The 18218-nt window shown below is 39.5% G+C and overlaps 1 long non-coding RNA gene across 2 annotated transcripts in view; it reads right to left on the reverse strand.

The window, feature by feature from the left end:
* LOC309559570 overlaps positions 1 to 18218 on the reverse strand; it is a 317658-nt gene that overhangs the window by 219555 nt on the left and 79885 nt on the right. For both annotated transcript variants that reach the window (XR_014225474.1, XR_014225475.1), the window contains exon 2: positions 5755 to 5890. This is a non-coding gene — a long non-coding RNA (uncharacterized lncRNA). The remainder of the gene's footprint in view (positions 1 to 5754; positions 5891 to 18218) is intronic.

The raw sequence follows: 18218 nt of genomic DNA on the forward strand, positions 1-18218 counted from the left end.
CCATTAAGGAGGGAGAGAGCCTCTGCTCTCATGCACATCGTTGGATCTAAATTGGGCTCAGGTAAAAATAGTGGGGGCTGGGGAAGGTGGGGGTGGGGGGGCACATGCAGAAGGTTTTTCACCTTAATGCAGAGAATGCATTGAGGTAAAAAAACTTCTTCCTAAAGAATCACTTTACCTACAATGGAACAGTCTTTTCATTTACAACAGCTTTTATGTTGAAAAATGTAATGACTGTACAAATAGAATGTCAACGCAAGAATTCCAAATATTGCAATCAGAACAAGTCTCTCACCTGGTTATGCTGTACCATACAGTGTTTATCTCAAATAAATTCTTGTCAGTTCTAGGTCACAAAACTCATACAAAGTGACACTGTGCTTGTGCTGATAAACATATACTAGAGTTCTTGGCACTTGCTGGTTGGAGGAGAGAGCACAGAGAGATAACCACAATAATGATTTGCTGCTCCGTCCCTATCCAGACAATGGGGTTGACTTACTAAAGGCAAATAGATTGTTTACTTTGTAAGGGACGTTGCATTTCCCTTTGCCCAGAGCTCAGTAAACGAGGCAAAGCTCTGCCAAATTCCTTTATCCAATTACGTGCAAACAAAACATTTTTTATTCTCTATCTCAGGGAGACTGGTAGACTGGGTATTTGTTGCAAAGTGAAATTTCACAACATTCACTAAGCTCTGGGGAAAAATCTCTTTCAAAATGCAACTTCCCTTGCAAAGTAACCAACCTATTTGCTTTTAGCAGAACCCTATGGCCTTAACCCAGCTTGGAATACAGTGAAGAAAAGTAAATGTCCAGGACTTTGTATAGGACAGAGGGTTTGGATTAGAAAACTGATGGAAAAAACTGAATTATATTTTTTTGTCAGGTAAAGTAGTTTAGATAAATATGTTTAAATGGTGTGTTTAACTTTGTGTTGTAATGTACACTTTTAAAACTGCTTTAAAAGAGTGTTTTACTATTTTAAACATGGCAGCTGTTTCAAAATTCTATGTCATCCAGCCCAGCATTGTTCACATAGTGTTTTATTAGCCTTAAGGCTGGGTTCAAACCTATACGAATTGGATGTGGGTTTCCCATGACAGGAGATTGTGATAAGCTCTCAATAGAGCCGGTTTACATATCTCCGGGGTGGCCGCGAAGCGCATTGCACAGGGTTCCTGTGTGTCTTTGGCTCAGTTTCAGGCAAGCTTTCAGTCACTATCATTCTTTTCTATCAATGCCTACTTTACTCTCTATGAACATTCTCCTCCACATCCCTTCATACCTTCTCTCCTTTATTATTCTGTCATCAATCAAAGTCCACTGCCACTTCCTTCATATACTGTACAGCTCTTAGATTGTGTATAAATTGCACCTCAATGCTGGGGCGGGATAGTCCTGATCTTCTCCCATGGGGCACATTATAGTCAAGGAGGAGCCTAGGGGAAGCCTCCCCAGCTCTGTTTGACTAGCATGACATTGGTAAGGAATGATGTAGATGCAGGTGAATGAAGCAGGGCAGCAGCTGGATGCCTAATGCTAGCAATGCTTCTTGAACCTCTCCCCCTACCCATCCCTTGTCCTGGTTCTGGGACATGCAGTCCAGTGTGCCCCTTGACCAGTCTGGGCTTACTGGAAACAACACCATGCCCCATTATTCTTCTCACTTATAGAGCTTTTGAATACAAATACAAGGTACAGGTTCTAAGTTTTAAAAGATCTGGTCAGGTTGGCTTACTGACAATCGTGATATGGTGGTCTTCTAATTCTGATTTTATCCCATGTTCTATAATATGTAACCTTATAGTACCTTGCTCCCTTGCTCTAAGATTTTTCATTTGGTCACCATCATTTTATGACTTGATACTGAAGTCTGAGACCTGAATTATTTTCTGAACCATTTCTTTATCTTCTAACTAATTACCTTTCCTGATCCCCTCCAACAATCCCTCCTACCTCTTTCTTCATCCTTTATCCTATTTCCGGACAATATCCATTTTCCTATAATGATCATAGGTCTCATACTTGACACTCCTGTTGATGATTATACTATTTTCTTTTTTATACTGACACATTTTGTACTGTCCTTTTTTAAACTAATTAAAGACTGAATAAAAAATCAAGGCGTACAAACTAAATGATCCTCTGAACTTTATGAAGTAATTAAAGCATGTTAAAAATACTCATGTATTGTTGTCATGCTATTACCATTGCCTATTGTATACTGCTGATTGGGTCTGGCACTTAAGCTAGGTACACATGGGCAAAAAATCGGCTGCAAACGGTTGATTTGGCAGGAACTTTCGAACCATGTGTACAGCTCCTCGTCCAACAGAAGTCACTCTCACTGTGTGATGGGGGGGGCACACACCCCTTTACAGTTAGAAGCATGCCCCTAGGGACATATTTAACCCCTGCCTCTCCAATAAAGTTAACCCCTTCCCTGCCAGTGTCATTTTTACAGTAACAGTGCATATGTATAGCACTGATTATTGTAGTAAAGTCACTGGTACCCCCAAAAGTGTCAAAAATGTCAGTCAAGGGTCCGATCTGTCCGCAGCAATGTCGCAGTGTCACAGTCCCGCAAAAAAAATCGCAGATCGCCGCCATTAAAAAAAAACAATAAAAATGACAAAAATCTTTCCCTAAGTTAGTAAACACAATAAATTTAAAATTTAAAAAAATGTTAAAAAATATTGTTATTTTTTTCGAAATTGTCGCTCTTTTTTTGTTTATAGCGCAAAAAGTAAAAATCGCACAGGTGATCAAATACCACCAAAAGAAAGCTCTGTTTGTGGGAAAAAAAGGACATCAATTTCATTTGGGTACAGCGTCACACGACCGCGCAATTGTCCGTTAAAATCACGCAGTGCCGAATCGCAAAATAGGGCCTGGTCAGGAAGGGGGTAAAATCTTCCGGGGCTTAAGTGGTTAAGACAGGTCTTTTCTAAAGCTGGACATAGATCGGAAGAATTTGGCATTAAAATTCTTGTAAAAACAAAGTTCTAAGAACGTTTGTTTGCTTTTATAATCATTATTGAGTCAAATCAACATTTTATTTTCTACCACAGTTATGAGAAAATTCAAAGGAGCAGAATGGAAAACTTTTTACAAATGCATTTATTTCTTACAGTGTAAATCAAATGTTAAAAACACACAAAATCTTTTGAATGACAACCAAATGTTATGTAAATGTTCTGAGAATTTTGGTACAAATTTTCCTAAGAATTTTTGTTCAAAATTCTATCCATCTATGATCAGCTTAACTGTCATCCTAGATGTATGTCACTAGCATTGTTTCTCTCTAGTCAAGGCAGAGAAGAAACTGCAGCACCAATCTCTGACTTTCTAGGGTCTATCAAGGCTTTGGAGACAACAGGCATATGAAACAAGGAAGAAAGTTCTTAGGTTGCTCTTGATCTTCACACCCAGCAACTCCATGATATACATTACCAGGGGATAAAATGTAAATTACACTACCAACCCAAAACATCATGCAAGAGTAGATATAGTTTACAATGTTTGTGAAAGAATCTAGAGGGCTAGAAGAAAGTAGCGATAAACCAAAAAAATCTCCTGCACTTGTATGTTAAAATAAACAGAAACGCAGCAAGCTAAATATCTGAATACAAAATAAAATTGCAAAAATACAAATTGCAGGTATGCTTTCCCTTTAACCACTTTAGCACTGCTCACTGTGCCTCTACTGTGGCACAGTGGCTCGTTATCGTCCAGCGACGTAGACCTACGTCGTTGGACTCCTCCCCTTGTGGGCGGCGTTTGCGCGCCGCTGGAGGCTCGCTCCCACTGTATTCATTCACAGCGGGAGTCGGGCCAGGGGAGGAGTATTGGCGATCGCCGCTGCTCTTTCCCGATCGTCGGGGAATAGAGTTTGGAGATCCGCCCGCTTGTGTAAACAGAGCGGGGGCGGATCTCCTAAGTGACAGACAGGGACAGATCACAGGATTCAGCATAGCTCAACCTGCGATCTGTCCCTGTGTCACTCAGTCACCCCCCACACACGTCAGTAAGCACCAGGCATACATTAACCCCTCCCTCTCCAATAAAATTAACCCCTTCCCTACCAGTGTCATTTTTACAGTAACAGTGCATATGTATAGCACTGATTACTGTAGTAATGTCACTGGTACCCCCAAAAGTGTAAAAAATGTCAGTCAAGGGTCCGATCTGTCCGCCGCAATGTCGCAGTCCCGCAAAAAAAAAAACGCAGATCGCCGCCATTACTCGTTAAAAAAAAAACACCAAAAATGACAGAAACCTTTCCCTTAGTTAGTAAACGCAATAACTTTTGCGCAAACCAATCAAAATACGCTTATTGTGATTTTTTTTACCAAACATAGGTAGCAGAAAACAAATTGGCCAAAAATTTTAAAAAAATTTGATTTTTACATTTTTTTGGGGGGGAATTTTTATGTAAAAAATGTGAAAAATATTGTTATTTTTTCAAAATTTACGCTCTTTTTTTGTTTATAGCGCAAAAAGTAAAAGTCGCACAGGTGATCAAATACCACCAAAAGAAAGCTCTGTTTGTGGGAAAAAAAGGACGCAAATTTTGTTTGGGTATGGCGTCACACAACCGCGCAATTGTCAGTTAAATTCGCACAGCGCCGAATTGCAAAAAGTGGCCTGGACGTAAGACAGCAAAATCCTCTGGTGGTAAAGTGGTTAAATTAGTGAGAAGTGATCAAAATATCAAAACCAACATTTATGTGTCAATAAACAAACCCACATTGGAAATCAATACAAAACACACATAAAAAAAATATAAAACAGCAAATCCCTTTAAAAGGGAAAAGCAAAGTTCATGGATGAAATCCTTGAAGTATAAAATCATATGGATATAATGTGTCAAAATCCACTCCACAAGTGCCTGCTTCAGTGTGCAACACCAACTAATGTGCCCAAACTTCTTACTAAATAAAACAGATCTCCGATTTATAAAAGATCAACAGTGCATAGGGAATAGGCAACACCACAGACCACACTCAGTGTGGATCAGCTAGCAAAATCAAGGGTACTGGGCCCAAAGACTCACAAATACCATGGAGAGAAACAATAGGGCAAGCCACAAAGCATAGTACTTTAAAACTACAATATTTATTAAACTTTAGGCACTTAAAGACTTTGAGAACGCTAGGACTTGTAAAACACACCACTTCAACGCAGCTGGCGAACATGATGATGTCCCTAGCCAGGCTCCGCCCTATGTGTTTCATTACAGCACAGTCACTGTCAAAATGTGACGAAATACATAGGGCGGAGTCTGGCCAATGACATCATCATGACTACCAACTGCATTGCAGGGGTGTGTTTTACTAGATCTGTCTTTCTTAAATTTTTTGAATCTTTCATTTAATAAATTCAATGTGATTTTAAAGTACTACACTATGTGACTTGCCTTTTTGTTTCTCTCCATGGTGTTTGTAAGTTTTGTGCCAAATATTCTTGATGTTGCCAGCTGCTCCATGCTGAGTGTAGTTTGTGGAGCTTCCTATGCACTGGAGATCTGTTTCATCTGGTAAGGTGTTTGGGTACATTGGTTGGTGTACATTATAGCCATATAATTATTTATGTCGTATTTCAAGGATTTCACCCATGGACTCTGCTTTTCACTTTTAAAGGATATGCACTTTTTTGTGTTTTATAAGAATAGAATAATAACTGGAAAATTATTGAAAAGAATTGGATCTATTCATTACAAGGTGAATAAAAATCAATAAATAGGTTTTACCTTTGTAGCCGAGAGAGATGGTAACAGTTGGATACGAGTTCCAGTGTCAAAAACACATGAAAGACCTTGGATGAATGAAGACTGCAGACCTGTCTCAAACCTTCTAGTGTTTTAAAGAGCAGCAGTATGACACATTCTGTTCAGGGTTCAAAAGGAGACAAGACATTGAAACAGCATAAGAAGGTGTAAGGAATGATTTGCTGATAGCTGAAGACAAGATTGAATGTTTCATTTTCATTTTCAGCAACCTTTACCATCATTTCATACCACAAATCATAATCATTTCACAAAGCTATTAAAACATTTTTTTTTTTTCAAATTGGAAGGTACAATGTCCAGCTGTTTACTTTGTCACATGTACAACATAGATCACAACACGCATGATTAAAACATATAATGCTACTTTATTATTAATGCCACATGGTTATGTTGAAGAGACAGTGTCAAGAGCGACTCAACCAACCAGAAGGTGAGCTAACTCTACAGTTTCATTGTACTTTTAGATTTGACAGCATGATCACATAAAACACATTCATTATTAAAGCAGTATTAAACGCCAAACCAAAAATGTAATGGATTGTAGCTTACCAATCATTAGATGTGGTGGCTGCTTTTGTTTTCCTTTTTTTTCTGGCTTTTTCATCTGTTTTTACCTGGTGACCTGGCCAGGAACACATCTCCTGTATAAAGTTGACCAAAGGTTTATTAAAATTTCTGAATTTTGATCCAGGTATGGACACTGTGGTTGTACACAAGTCGATCTATCAATTGACTTTTGTACAACCGCCCTGCTGGAAAAATTTCCCCTCAATCAGCACGGCAGGCCTGCAGTAATGATCAGAGTATTCTGATGCCAGGGAAGCTTCCCCACTGTTACATTCAAAGCCAATGGGGGAATCCTCCTGTCATGTCATGGTATTATGTGGATGGGGAACTGGGTCCGTTTTTTTCAACCTGCTGGATGAACAAAAAAAACCAGACTCATCTATTAAGGAACAACAGAACCTTTGGACAGCAGATTTCTTAAAGTGGTTGTAAACCCACCTTTATAACTTGTACCTATAGGCAAGCCTTTAACAAGGCTTACATATAGGTACTGTGAATATCTCCTAAACTTGCACCATTTAGGAGATATTTACATTGCATGCAGCCAATAACGCTATTGGTGCATGCGCTCTGAAGAAACGGCCGCTCTTCAGAGCCCTGTGCCATGACCAGCGGCTACTGCGCACATGCGCGGGAGTGACGTCACATGGCTCCAGCCAGTAATACAGCTAGAGTCCGCTGACCCGGAAGGAAGATGGGCTAAGATGGATGCGGCCCCCTGCGGGGACAACATGGGCTTCGTTTGCAGGTTAGTGTCACATACTCACAGCGATGCATTCTAGCACATTATGCATTTACTTTGCAGGGAAGAAAAAAAAAAGAAAAAAAAAAAAAAAACAGAAGACTTTACTTCCTCCTTAATCTGTGAGTCGGGTAGTGTTATATGTACTAGGCGATTTAGATACACTAAAGAAAATGAATCCAAACTCCAGCTAACACTTTTAAAGCAGCTGCAGCAACAGTTTTGTTGCTTTTGGTATCAAGGTTTTACATAAATAAATAAAAGATGATCATTGTAAGCACCCCTGTCAGTGTTTAAAGGTTTGTGTCAGCCCTCTAACTGCTACAACAACAGACTTCCTGGTAAAATCACCAGGTAAAAAAAGGAGAGCGTGCAGCCATTAAATCTAAGAATTGGTAAGCTGAAGTATAATAAGTGGGTTTTGGGTTTAATACTTCTTTAATATTATTCAAGTAGTGGTTATTATAGTATAATTGCATGCCATAGTTGCTAGTGTGAAATGGACCATTGCTTGTTTTGATCATTTATTTATGCGCATGAAGACTTTCTATTATTTAAATTCTACTGCACACATTTTGATTCTTGAAGTGGACATTGGTTCACTTCTGTTTCAGATCAGTTTGAATACTGACCAGGGCACTATCTGCATGGAGTTTGCATGTTCCCCCTGTGTTTCTGTAGGTTTCCTCCATATATTCTGGTTATCTCCCACACTACTAAAGACATACCGGTTGGTTAGTTGGCTCAACTGAGTATGCCCAAGCAACTACCTCACGTAGCATGTGTCGCACCCTCTAGTGTGTGCTAGAAGTAATATTAGTGTAGTTGTTAGTAGACGTGCAATTTGTCTTCAGATGAAATTCGGCATATTCATTCATTCGGGAATAACCAAATGGACGAAAGACTCTTTGACGAATGCGTACGAAAACGAATTGTCAGAATGAACGAAAGTCCAAAAAAACAAAAATCCGAAAGAACAAAAAATGCGAAAGAACGAAAGCTGATTCAACCTACGAGTTTAACGGATCGATTACATTTGGATAATTTTGTTTTTTGTATTTTCGTCTTTCCAACTATTTGTTATCACTGAATATAAAGAAATAATGAATGCATTCTTATTTCTTTTGGATTCATTTGATTTCTGGATTAGCTAGTTAGCGATGTCATGTGTTATCTCTGGTGAATGAGCTTATCCCTTATTCTCCTCTGTCTGCAGCAGTCTGTAGTGCAGTACAGTGCCAGTGGTCTTGTGAGTTGTGGTGTGAGAGAGAAATTATTAATTTCTAATTAATTATACTAGTATTTCTTCTTAGTAGTAAAATAGGATTTCCCGCAGTTCAATTTTTTTTTTCTTTTGTGAGACCGTGTGGGTTTTATTATCTTGCTGTGTGTCTGCAGCAGTCTGCACTGCAGATTTTATTTTTTATAGTTAAAAAAAAAAAAAGATTATTTTTCCTGCAGTTTTCTTTAGTGAGACAGCGTGGGTTTTATTATGTTGCTGTCTGCCTGCACTGCAGAATTTTTTGTTGTTGTCCATCTACTACAGTAGATAATGGTATTGGTGGATCTTTGGTTTTATGTTAAAGGGGTTTTTTTTTTTTTTTTTCTTAATGCATTCTATGCATTAAGATAAAAAAAAAATTCAATGTGCAGCAGCCCCACCCCCTAATACTTACCTGAGCTCGTCTTTATCCAGCGATGTTGCAGGAGTTTCTTAGCTGCTCGGGACTCCCCTCCTCATTGGCTGAGACAGAAGCGTGGTGAGATTAGCCACCTCTGCTGTCAATCAAAGTAAGTCGGCCAATCAGGAAAGAGGGGAGGGAGGGGCGCAGTCACGTAGGAAGCTGTGACTCAGCTCGGGTTCCCCCACAGCAAGCAGTTTGCTGTAGGGATCCTCAACAGGAGGGAAGGGCCAGGGGCACAGAAGAGGGACCTGAGAAGAGGAGGATCCAGGCTGCTCTGTGCAAAACCACTGCACAGAAGAGGTAAGTATAACATGTTTGTTACAAAAAGGTGTCCGATAATATTAAGAAACAAAATAGTATATTCAAACACTAGCAGCGCTAAATAAACAAACTAAGGAATAAAATCCAAAGTCCTTAAATGGGTATTTCCAGGTCATGTGGTGAGTTGGTTAAACACAATCCTTTTATCACAGGGAGGGTGTGAAGGGTCCTGGCCGTAGCACCTGATTTCCACCACCACTTTGTGCTCCCCCCCTATTCTTAAAACTCACCAGAGAATGGTGAATTAAGATCCTTCAAGGAATTCCACCACTCGATTCCAACATTGGACACTGGATCACTTTTCCTCTATTTGGCTGTAAACTCTCCTCCGTTGCCAACAAAACATGTAAGTGAACAAGAGTGGGGCGACAATAGTGTAATTCCGCCAAAAAACGTTTATTAAACACTAAAACAAACCAAAAGTAGCCCCACTCCCCTCAGGATGTCTACTTACAAGAAATAATGAATAGTGAAGGCATTGAGTAAAATATAATGTAAATTCCGCTGGATCCCTCTGTAAGAAGGGTGTAAATCCAAGGCACATACAAGAGGGGCTGGAGGCTCTTGAAAAAAGAAAGGATGTTATTGTACGGCCGGCAGACAAGGGAGGCGGGGTGGTATTGCTTAAGAAAGAGTTCTACCTTACCCAACTTTCCACAATGTTATCTGACAAGGATACATATAGGATCTTACCTACTGATCCTACCGTACAATACAGACGAGAGCTGGGGACATTGGTGAGTAGTGGATATGATAATCATATCTTAACTAAGAAAGAGAAACAATACCTAGTACCCAGCTTTAGCCGCATTCCAACCATTTACACGCTGCCCAAAGTCCATAAGGATCAGACTAATCCCCCAGCGAGACCGATAGTGAATGGAATCCAGTCAGTCACAGCTAGGCTTGGAGAATACCTTGACTCCTTCCTACAAACAAGTGTAATCCAACTTAAATCTTACTTGCGGGATACCAAAGCGTTCTTGTTAGCACTAAGAGAGGTGCAACTACCAACTAACCAAGATGTCTTCTTGGTTACTGGAGATGTCTCCTCTCTATATACAATCATACAACATGACGATGCCTTATTAGCATTTAATTGGGCATTTAGCAAACGGGACGACATCCCAGATATCCAAAAGCGGTTTTTGAGGGATGTGCTAGACTTTTGTCTATCTCGAAATTACTTTTGGTTTGACCAAGTGTTTTACCAGCAGCAGAGAGGGGTTGCCATGGGGGCCAAATTCGCTCCGAGCTTGGCCAACATCTTTATGGGTGAGTGGGAAGATAGGTTCATTTATGCAGCCCAGCATGAAGAGCTGATCTTATATCGCAGATACATCGACGATCTTTTCTTCCTGTGGGCTGGCTCTGAGTCCTCACTACAGTCATTCTGTGACAAATTGAATGATAATCGGAACAACATAAAATTGGACTTTAATTGGAGCCGAGAGAGTGTCCACTTTTTGGATGTGGAGATATCCATCTTGGAAGGTGGGCTGAAGACTCAAGTTTTCTTCAAGCCCACCGACCGAAATGGGTATCTCCCTGTCCATAGTGGACATCACCATCAATGGTTATCGAATATCCCCAGGGGACAGTTCCTTCGGGTTAGAAGGAATTGCACTCTAGATGAGGATTATAGGACACAGTCATTAGTTCTGAAGCAGAGATTTGTGGAAAAAGGTTATCAAGAGAGCAAACTAGATAACACCATTAGAGAAATAGGTACTCTATCCCAAGATGAATGTCTAACAGACTCGGTGAAGGTCAGAACGCAAACACATGAATGGAGTTTCATCTCACAGTATAGTGCCCAATACCGAGAAGTAGAAGAGATTGTCAACAGGCATTGGCCGGTTCTGTGTATGGACAAAATTTTGAGAGAATTTCTACCTGAGCGCCCAACCTTCATATATAAGAGGGGACCGACTTTTGGCGACGAGGTAGTCAAAAAAGTGTTGGACCCCCCTGTAAGACCGAAGATGTTTTGGGACAATTCTACAGGCTTCTTTGCATGCAGGAGATGTAAGTCCTGCAAACAGGTCAATACCCATCTAAGAAACTTCACAAGTTTCTCTTCACCATCAAATGGACTTACTTTTACAATCAAAGAGCTAATTACCTGCAACAGTACACACGTTGTGTACTGTATCCAATGCCCATGTAACTTATTATACATTGGAAGGACAAAACGTGCATTGTCAGTCAGGATATCGGAGCACATTACTAATATAAAAAATGGTTTCAAAGATCATAATTTATCCCTACACTTTCGAAATGTGCATAACAAGGATCCCACTATGTTAAAGTTTTGGGGTTTGGAGAAGGTGGATCCAGTATGGAGGGGATCCAACATGGTCCGCGAAATATCGAAACGCGAGACCAATTGGATCTACCAGACTGATAGTCTGCACCCAAATGGACTCAATGTCGACCTAGACATCAACTGCTTTATAAGCAACTACTGATGTCCTGGGAGAATATATTTATTCACTTGGAACAGTAAAAAAACACATGACAGTAGTTGATATGAGGTCTCGCTTTGCACATTTATTTAAAGTAATACTTGACTAGTTTTTTATGATTAACTTTCTTTTGTTGGGAGTGTATGAGATCACCATAAAATTAGGTACCTTTGGTGTTTATTATGTTATATCCGTATGTAACTTTTAATTATAAATTTTTTAATTTTAAATTTTAATCTTGATTTATTACTCTATATTTTAGACAAATGAGACAATTTAATTCCAACTGTTTTTTAATTAGAGATTTAAAGTTTTCCTTATCTATCACATATTTACAATCAACTTTCTTTTTTTATGATTATTTATGAGTTTTATATGTGTGATTTTAATAATGACATATATTTTGTGTGAGGTGAATGGCATTTAGTGAAATTTATTTTTTGCATTCATGTCTCTAAATAACTAACACCTCAGGCCAAAGATCCTGGATTTCCTGTGATTTGGTATAAGGATGCGGCTAGATGACAACCCCCCATGAGCGAGGATGTGTTGAATTTCGTGTCTGTGAGACGCGAGATTTGACATTCAGCATAGGGAGGTATCTTCCTATAGCATCGTCATCAAAGCCGACCGGATGTTTACATCAATGATGCATTTCCGGCGTGCCGCAAGTCCCACGTTGTGACGCGGGGCGGAGCGGGTCTATACGCCGGAAGTGATCATTACCGGAAGTACGTAATGGGCATTCACTTCCGGTTGACGCTGGTTTTGGCGCGAGTGCGCCTTTGCCGGCACATTTATAAATAGCTTACGACCGCGCCGCGCACACGGGCTCTCTGTGGAAGTCGGAGGACGAAACGCGTCAGAGCCGTCGTGCGCGGTCGCATAAGGACATCTACACTACGCCGGTGCCCTCTCCAGATTGCACAAGGTTTGGTACAGAGGGATCCAGCGGAATTTACATTATATTTTACTCAATGCCTTCACTATTCATTATTTCTTGTAAGTAGACATCCTGAGGGGAGTGGGGCTACTTTTGGTTTGTTTTAGTGTTTAATAAACGTTTTTTGGCGGAATTACACTATTGTCGCCCCACTCTTGTTCACTTACATGTTTTGTTGGCAACGGAGGAGAGTTTACAGCCAAATAGAGGAAAAGTGATCCAGTGTCCAATGTTGGAATCGAGTGGTGGAATTCCTTGAAGGATCTTAATTCACCATTCTCTGGTGAGTTTTAAGAATAGGGGGGGAGCACAAAGTGGTGGTGGAAATCAGGTGCTACGGCCAGGACCCTTCACACCCTCCCTGTGATAAAAGGATTGTGTTTAACCAACTCACCACATGACCTGGAAATACCCATTTAAGGACTTTGGATTTTATTCCTTAGTTTGTTTATTTAGCGCTGCTAGTGTTTGAATATACTATTTTGTTTCTTAATATTATCGGACACCTTTTTGTAGTTGATCTTATCTTTTATAGCAGCTGCTTTGACGTCAAGTCGATACTATTGTTTTTATTCTTGTGCCTTTTTATTGATTTTAGCGCAGGGTGAGTGTATTTATAGGATTTCATTTTTCATATATTTATCACTCCTTACTGTCCATAACATGTTTGTTATTTAAAAATAAAAAAATAAAAACTAGACTTTACAATCACTTTAAGCCCAGCCTATTCTAAGGACTGGACTACTTCTCTGTGCCTTTCTTTTCCTTTTTTTTTCCTGAAACAGTTTTTTATTTTCTGTAAAATTGCAAAAAGAAAATAATTATCACAAATATACATAAAGAAATTTAAAGTTTTTTTTCCATTGTTTTAGTGACTTATGCTTAGAAATGCAGACATAGCCACATCTGGGAAAGTGTCTAATTTATGTTTAGTATTACCTTGAGTAAAGCGAGTGAGCCGCCTAATTTTTTCCAAGTTTTTTTTTTCTGTATTGCAAGTAATATTTCTAAAGAATACATTACAGCATAATGACTACGGAAGACTTGGAAAGCAGTTGCAGTCTTCAAGTAGTACTGTACAACTACCAATATTTTTTTTTTTCACTCTTTTATTTATTTTTTTATTTATTTTCAATTGATAACAACAACATAGAATACACTATATTACAGTTAAAATATCCTCACTTACTATATATCGTTCCTCTTTTTCCCTCCTCCCCACCCCCCCAACTAATTTTTTGCCATACACTGTTTCGCTTCAACTATTTACTGGTTCCAGCACTCCTCTCCTCCTACTACTTCTTTCCTCCCCATACTTCTGTATATTTCCTTGTTTTTTTTTTTTTATTTTACCCAGTTTTCCTATGTAATGTTGAACCTCTCTACTTGACCCTCCTCACTACTACTTAAAAACTAAATTTCACATAAATATTCTATTCTATTCTTTTAAACCACCCTTTTATCGTGGGGCTTTCTGGCTCTCAACTTTTTTTTGGTATTGCACATTCAATAAGTATGGCACTAGCTTTTTCCTGTACAGTCCTATTGTGTTATTTATCTTATGAAATAGGCATGGGTTGTCGGCAATCTCTGTGTCTGTGATCTCTTTTATATATTGCCGCACACTCTGCCAGTGCTCCCTTATCTTTGAGCATTTACACCATAAGCGCCCCATCGTGCCCCTCAAATCGCACCCTCTCCAGCACAGTGGAGATACCTCTGACTGACATTTGTGTGCTCTCACTGGGGTCATGTACCATCTGGCCAAACATTTGTAATTCAACTCAATCGAGTTTATGTCTACCGCTACTTCATGAACGGCCCTCAAAACTTTATTTAATTGTTGTTCCTCTAATTGTGTTCCCACTTTTGAATGTATGGCGGTATTCTAGGCTCTGCTGTCTTCCATAATATTTTACATATCTGAGACATGCCGTGTTTTCATTTTGACTGCAAGTTACACATTTGTTTGAATGGAAAAAGTTCCTTTTCTGACCTGATAGCCTAAGATAACATTGTTACAAAATGTCTTAGCTATAAATACCGCCATTCATTCAAAATCACTAAATCCCTTTTGTTCAAATCATCATATGAAAGTAACTCCCCCTTTTCCATTTTATTTTTTAACTGTGCCTTTTTATCTACAATCCACTCCCCATATTGTGTCTCATTTCCCGGTAAAAAATAATTTGTCCCTGTGAGTGAAATTAAAGGTTAAAATCCCATTTAAATTGTCCATATATAGAATCTCAAATCCTAAACACATTTCTGGTTCAAATCGTGAGTGTTTACATCAAATTTTCTATATTTCTGTGGAAAACAAATATTATCTCCTAATTGTGTTTTACTCAACGTATTTTCAATTATTACCAAAGTTTTATTGGTGTTTATTTTAGTCCACTCTAACAATCGTGATAATACAGTGGCATTAAAGTATCTTTTAAAATCTGGTGCCACTACCCCCCCTCCCCCTGTGCTTTATTTTTAGTTAGTATTGCAAACTGTATTCTTGGTTTTTTATTTTGCCATATTGCCTTGTTTATCATTACATTCAGTGATTTAAAATACCTCTGTGGGATTGATATTGGTAGCATCGGAAACTTGTGGAGGAATGCCTTTCATTTCCTGATACAATTTATTTATTTTTATTATTATTTATTATGTATTTGTACTACTTAAAAATAGTTTAAATCCTCTCTTCTCTGCTCCTAAACTCCCACAAAGAATAGCTACATGAGTGGGGTTATTTAAGGGAGTGGTGCATGCTGGTCATGCTACCTGATTGGCTGCACTGCAGTAAAGTGAATATATAACTGTGTAAAATGAATTATGTGATTCAAATTTATTATTATACACATTTTCCAAGTCTAATACAACTATTAATTGTTAAAAGTAAGTTCTTAAAGCGTAAGTCCACTTTTGTTGAGAAAAAAAAACATTCCCCTCTGGGTGATCTATGTATGTTGCAGGGATTTTGCCAAACTTTGGGGCAGATTCCTACCTTTTGTTATTCTGAAGAAATCACTGTTTGCTCCTCTGTGCCTCTGTGCTGAGTGGGTCTAATGGGAGTGGTTTCCTAATTATCTGTCAGCTGTGGCAGCTACAGGGCACTCATGATAAAATCTGCTGGGCCTGCATCCCTTTAGAAGTATTCCTATTGGGAGTGTTTCACCAAAAATGACAAATTTTGTTGCAGGGGATGCCAGAAATTTGACTTGTATCCTAGGCAGACTTCTGGGAAAATTGGTGAGCCAATCACAATGCAGGAAATGATGTTTCTAGGGTGTGGTCAGTACACATTCTGTGTACAGAACAGCTCCAGGTAGCCATATTGCATTGCATTTTCAGAAAATTACAACAGCTGCAGATTGAAAAGCAAAGGTAATTTTTAATAACATTCAATTACAATATGATTTGTGTTGCAATTGTATACACTATATTGTTTTTTCTTTATTTGTTATTTTTTTTCCCCACGAAAGTGGAGTTACCCTTAAAAATACGTGTGCTAGTGGGTAGCTGAGGCCTATTAAATAATCCCAGTGCTGCACACTGAGTCCAACTCGGAAATACCTAATATTTCTGTAGCAACAAAAAACAAAAACAAAGTAACGAATGACCGAGTAAACGTAAAAAACAGAAAAATCCGAACTAACGAAGGTTACGAATACAGCCAATATCAATGAACGAATAGTCTGAGGCCGAATACCAATGCATCCGAAGTTCCACCTGGTCTATAAGTTTGTAGAAACTTCCAGAGCTTGAGGGTGGGAGTGAGGAGAAACAGCCATGAATATTTATTATGCCTCAGCCAATCCTCAGCTTTGGGCTTTTAGGGAGCAGAGCTTGCCCATAGACACAAGCCATTCCAGCAAGGGAGTCAAGTGGAATATGGAATTGGAGTGCTGAGGAGGCTGTCAGTGGCCCTCTAGGGGTCCCCCTAGTCTAGGGGTTGACCTTGGACTGGGGTTCGGGTGCTGAAAAATTCCACCTAAAACACACAGAGGCAACCCTTCCTGGAGGCACGGGAGTAAGAAAGGCTGGTTGGTCTTGTGTTGTCCCTGTACTCTCGCCCTTCTGCTAGGGTCCGGATTAATGGTTCACTCTCTAAACCTTTCACAATTGGCAATGGGACTCGCCAGGGTTGCCCCCTCTCTCCCCTATTATTCATCCTCACACTAGAGCCACTTCTAAATTCAATAAGGAAAAACCCTGACATATCGGGCATCAAAACCCCCTCTCAGCACTACAAATTAGCTGCATACGCCGATGATATTCTGGTATTTCTCTCCAATCCGGCTATCTCCCTCCCAAATTTACAAAAAGAACTGCAAATCTTCCAATATATTGCTAACTTCAAGATCAATAAATCGAAATGTGAAGCTTTGAATATTTCTCTTACTGACTCACAAGTTACCCAGTGCAAAGAATCATTTCCCTTCACATGGAAACCAAACTCCATCACCTATTTAGGGATAGAAATCCCACACAAACTACAAGATCTATATAAACTGAATCACTTAACCAAATCACAATTAATTCTTCAAGATCTCAAAAAGTGGCATCAAGCACATTTTTCTTGGTTTGGCAGAGCTGCCATAGTTAAAATGAATATTCTACCTCGCATACTTTACCTGTTTCAAACCATTCCCATCCAACTCCCGCTAGTTTCTTCTTGTCCATCAAAAAAGCAACTAGAGCATTCATTTGGCAACATAAATCCCCACGCATAAAATATACCACTCTAACGAGACCCAAATCAAAAGGAGGTATGGGAATCCCTGACTTCCTTCTTTACTACAGAGCATCGCACCTCCTTCGTGTGGTTGACTGGCACACACAAATACAAAACAAAGACTGGGTAGCATTAGAGAACTCCTTTTCTGACCTTCCGATACAGTGTCTACCTTGGATCTCATACCCCGATTTGACAAACTCATTAAAACGACACCCTCTCATCGGCCCTACCCTACGCTGCTTCCATTCCTCCAACTCTGACCAATCTCTAACTAGACAACTTGGTCCCTTGACCCCGATTTTACATAACCCTCTATTTCCCCCAGGCCAGACACGTCATTCTCTTTGCAAGACTCCTTGTGCAATGGGTTTAAGGATATTTCACCTGTTACAAAATGGGAAATTGTTATCACACCCCGAGCTAAAAGAATATCTCCACAATAACTCCTTATCATTCTGGGAATACACACAACTACATCACTTCATCACCCCCCTTATCAACAAATCAAAATCCCTCCCATCAGTCTTCACGAAGTTTGAAAAGTTGTGCATTGCAGCCTCTCCACAACAGCACCTACTTTCCAAAATTCACGCCCTTTTGTGGGACTCTTGTCCTGCACACCTTGACAAGCTGAGTGATGATTGGAATGAAACATTAAACATAGAAATCCAAGATCACCATTGGGAAAAAATATACAGAAACGTCCTCAGAGGCTCAATTAATGTGTCCATTCAGGAAAATAACTACAAAATTCTCACAAAGTGGTACCGCACCCCCCATCTATTGAATAAGTTTGATAGCAAGGTGCCTGATTCTTGTTGGCGCTGTAAAGCACATTTTGCAGATATGATCCACATTTGGTGGGAATGTCCGTCCATCAAACCATTCTGGAACGTGGTCCGTCAACATATTGAAAAAATTACGAAGCAAACAATAGATCTGCTACCAGCTCATTTCCTCCTGC

This window comes from Pelophylax lessonae (genome assembly GCF_965119305.1).
Source record: "Pelophylax lessonae genome assembly, chromosome: 7".
Lineage (NCBI taxonomy): Eukaryota > Metazoa > Chordata > Amphibia > Anura > Ranidae > Pelophylax > Pelophylax lessonae.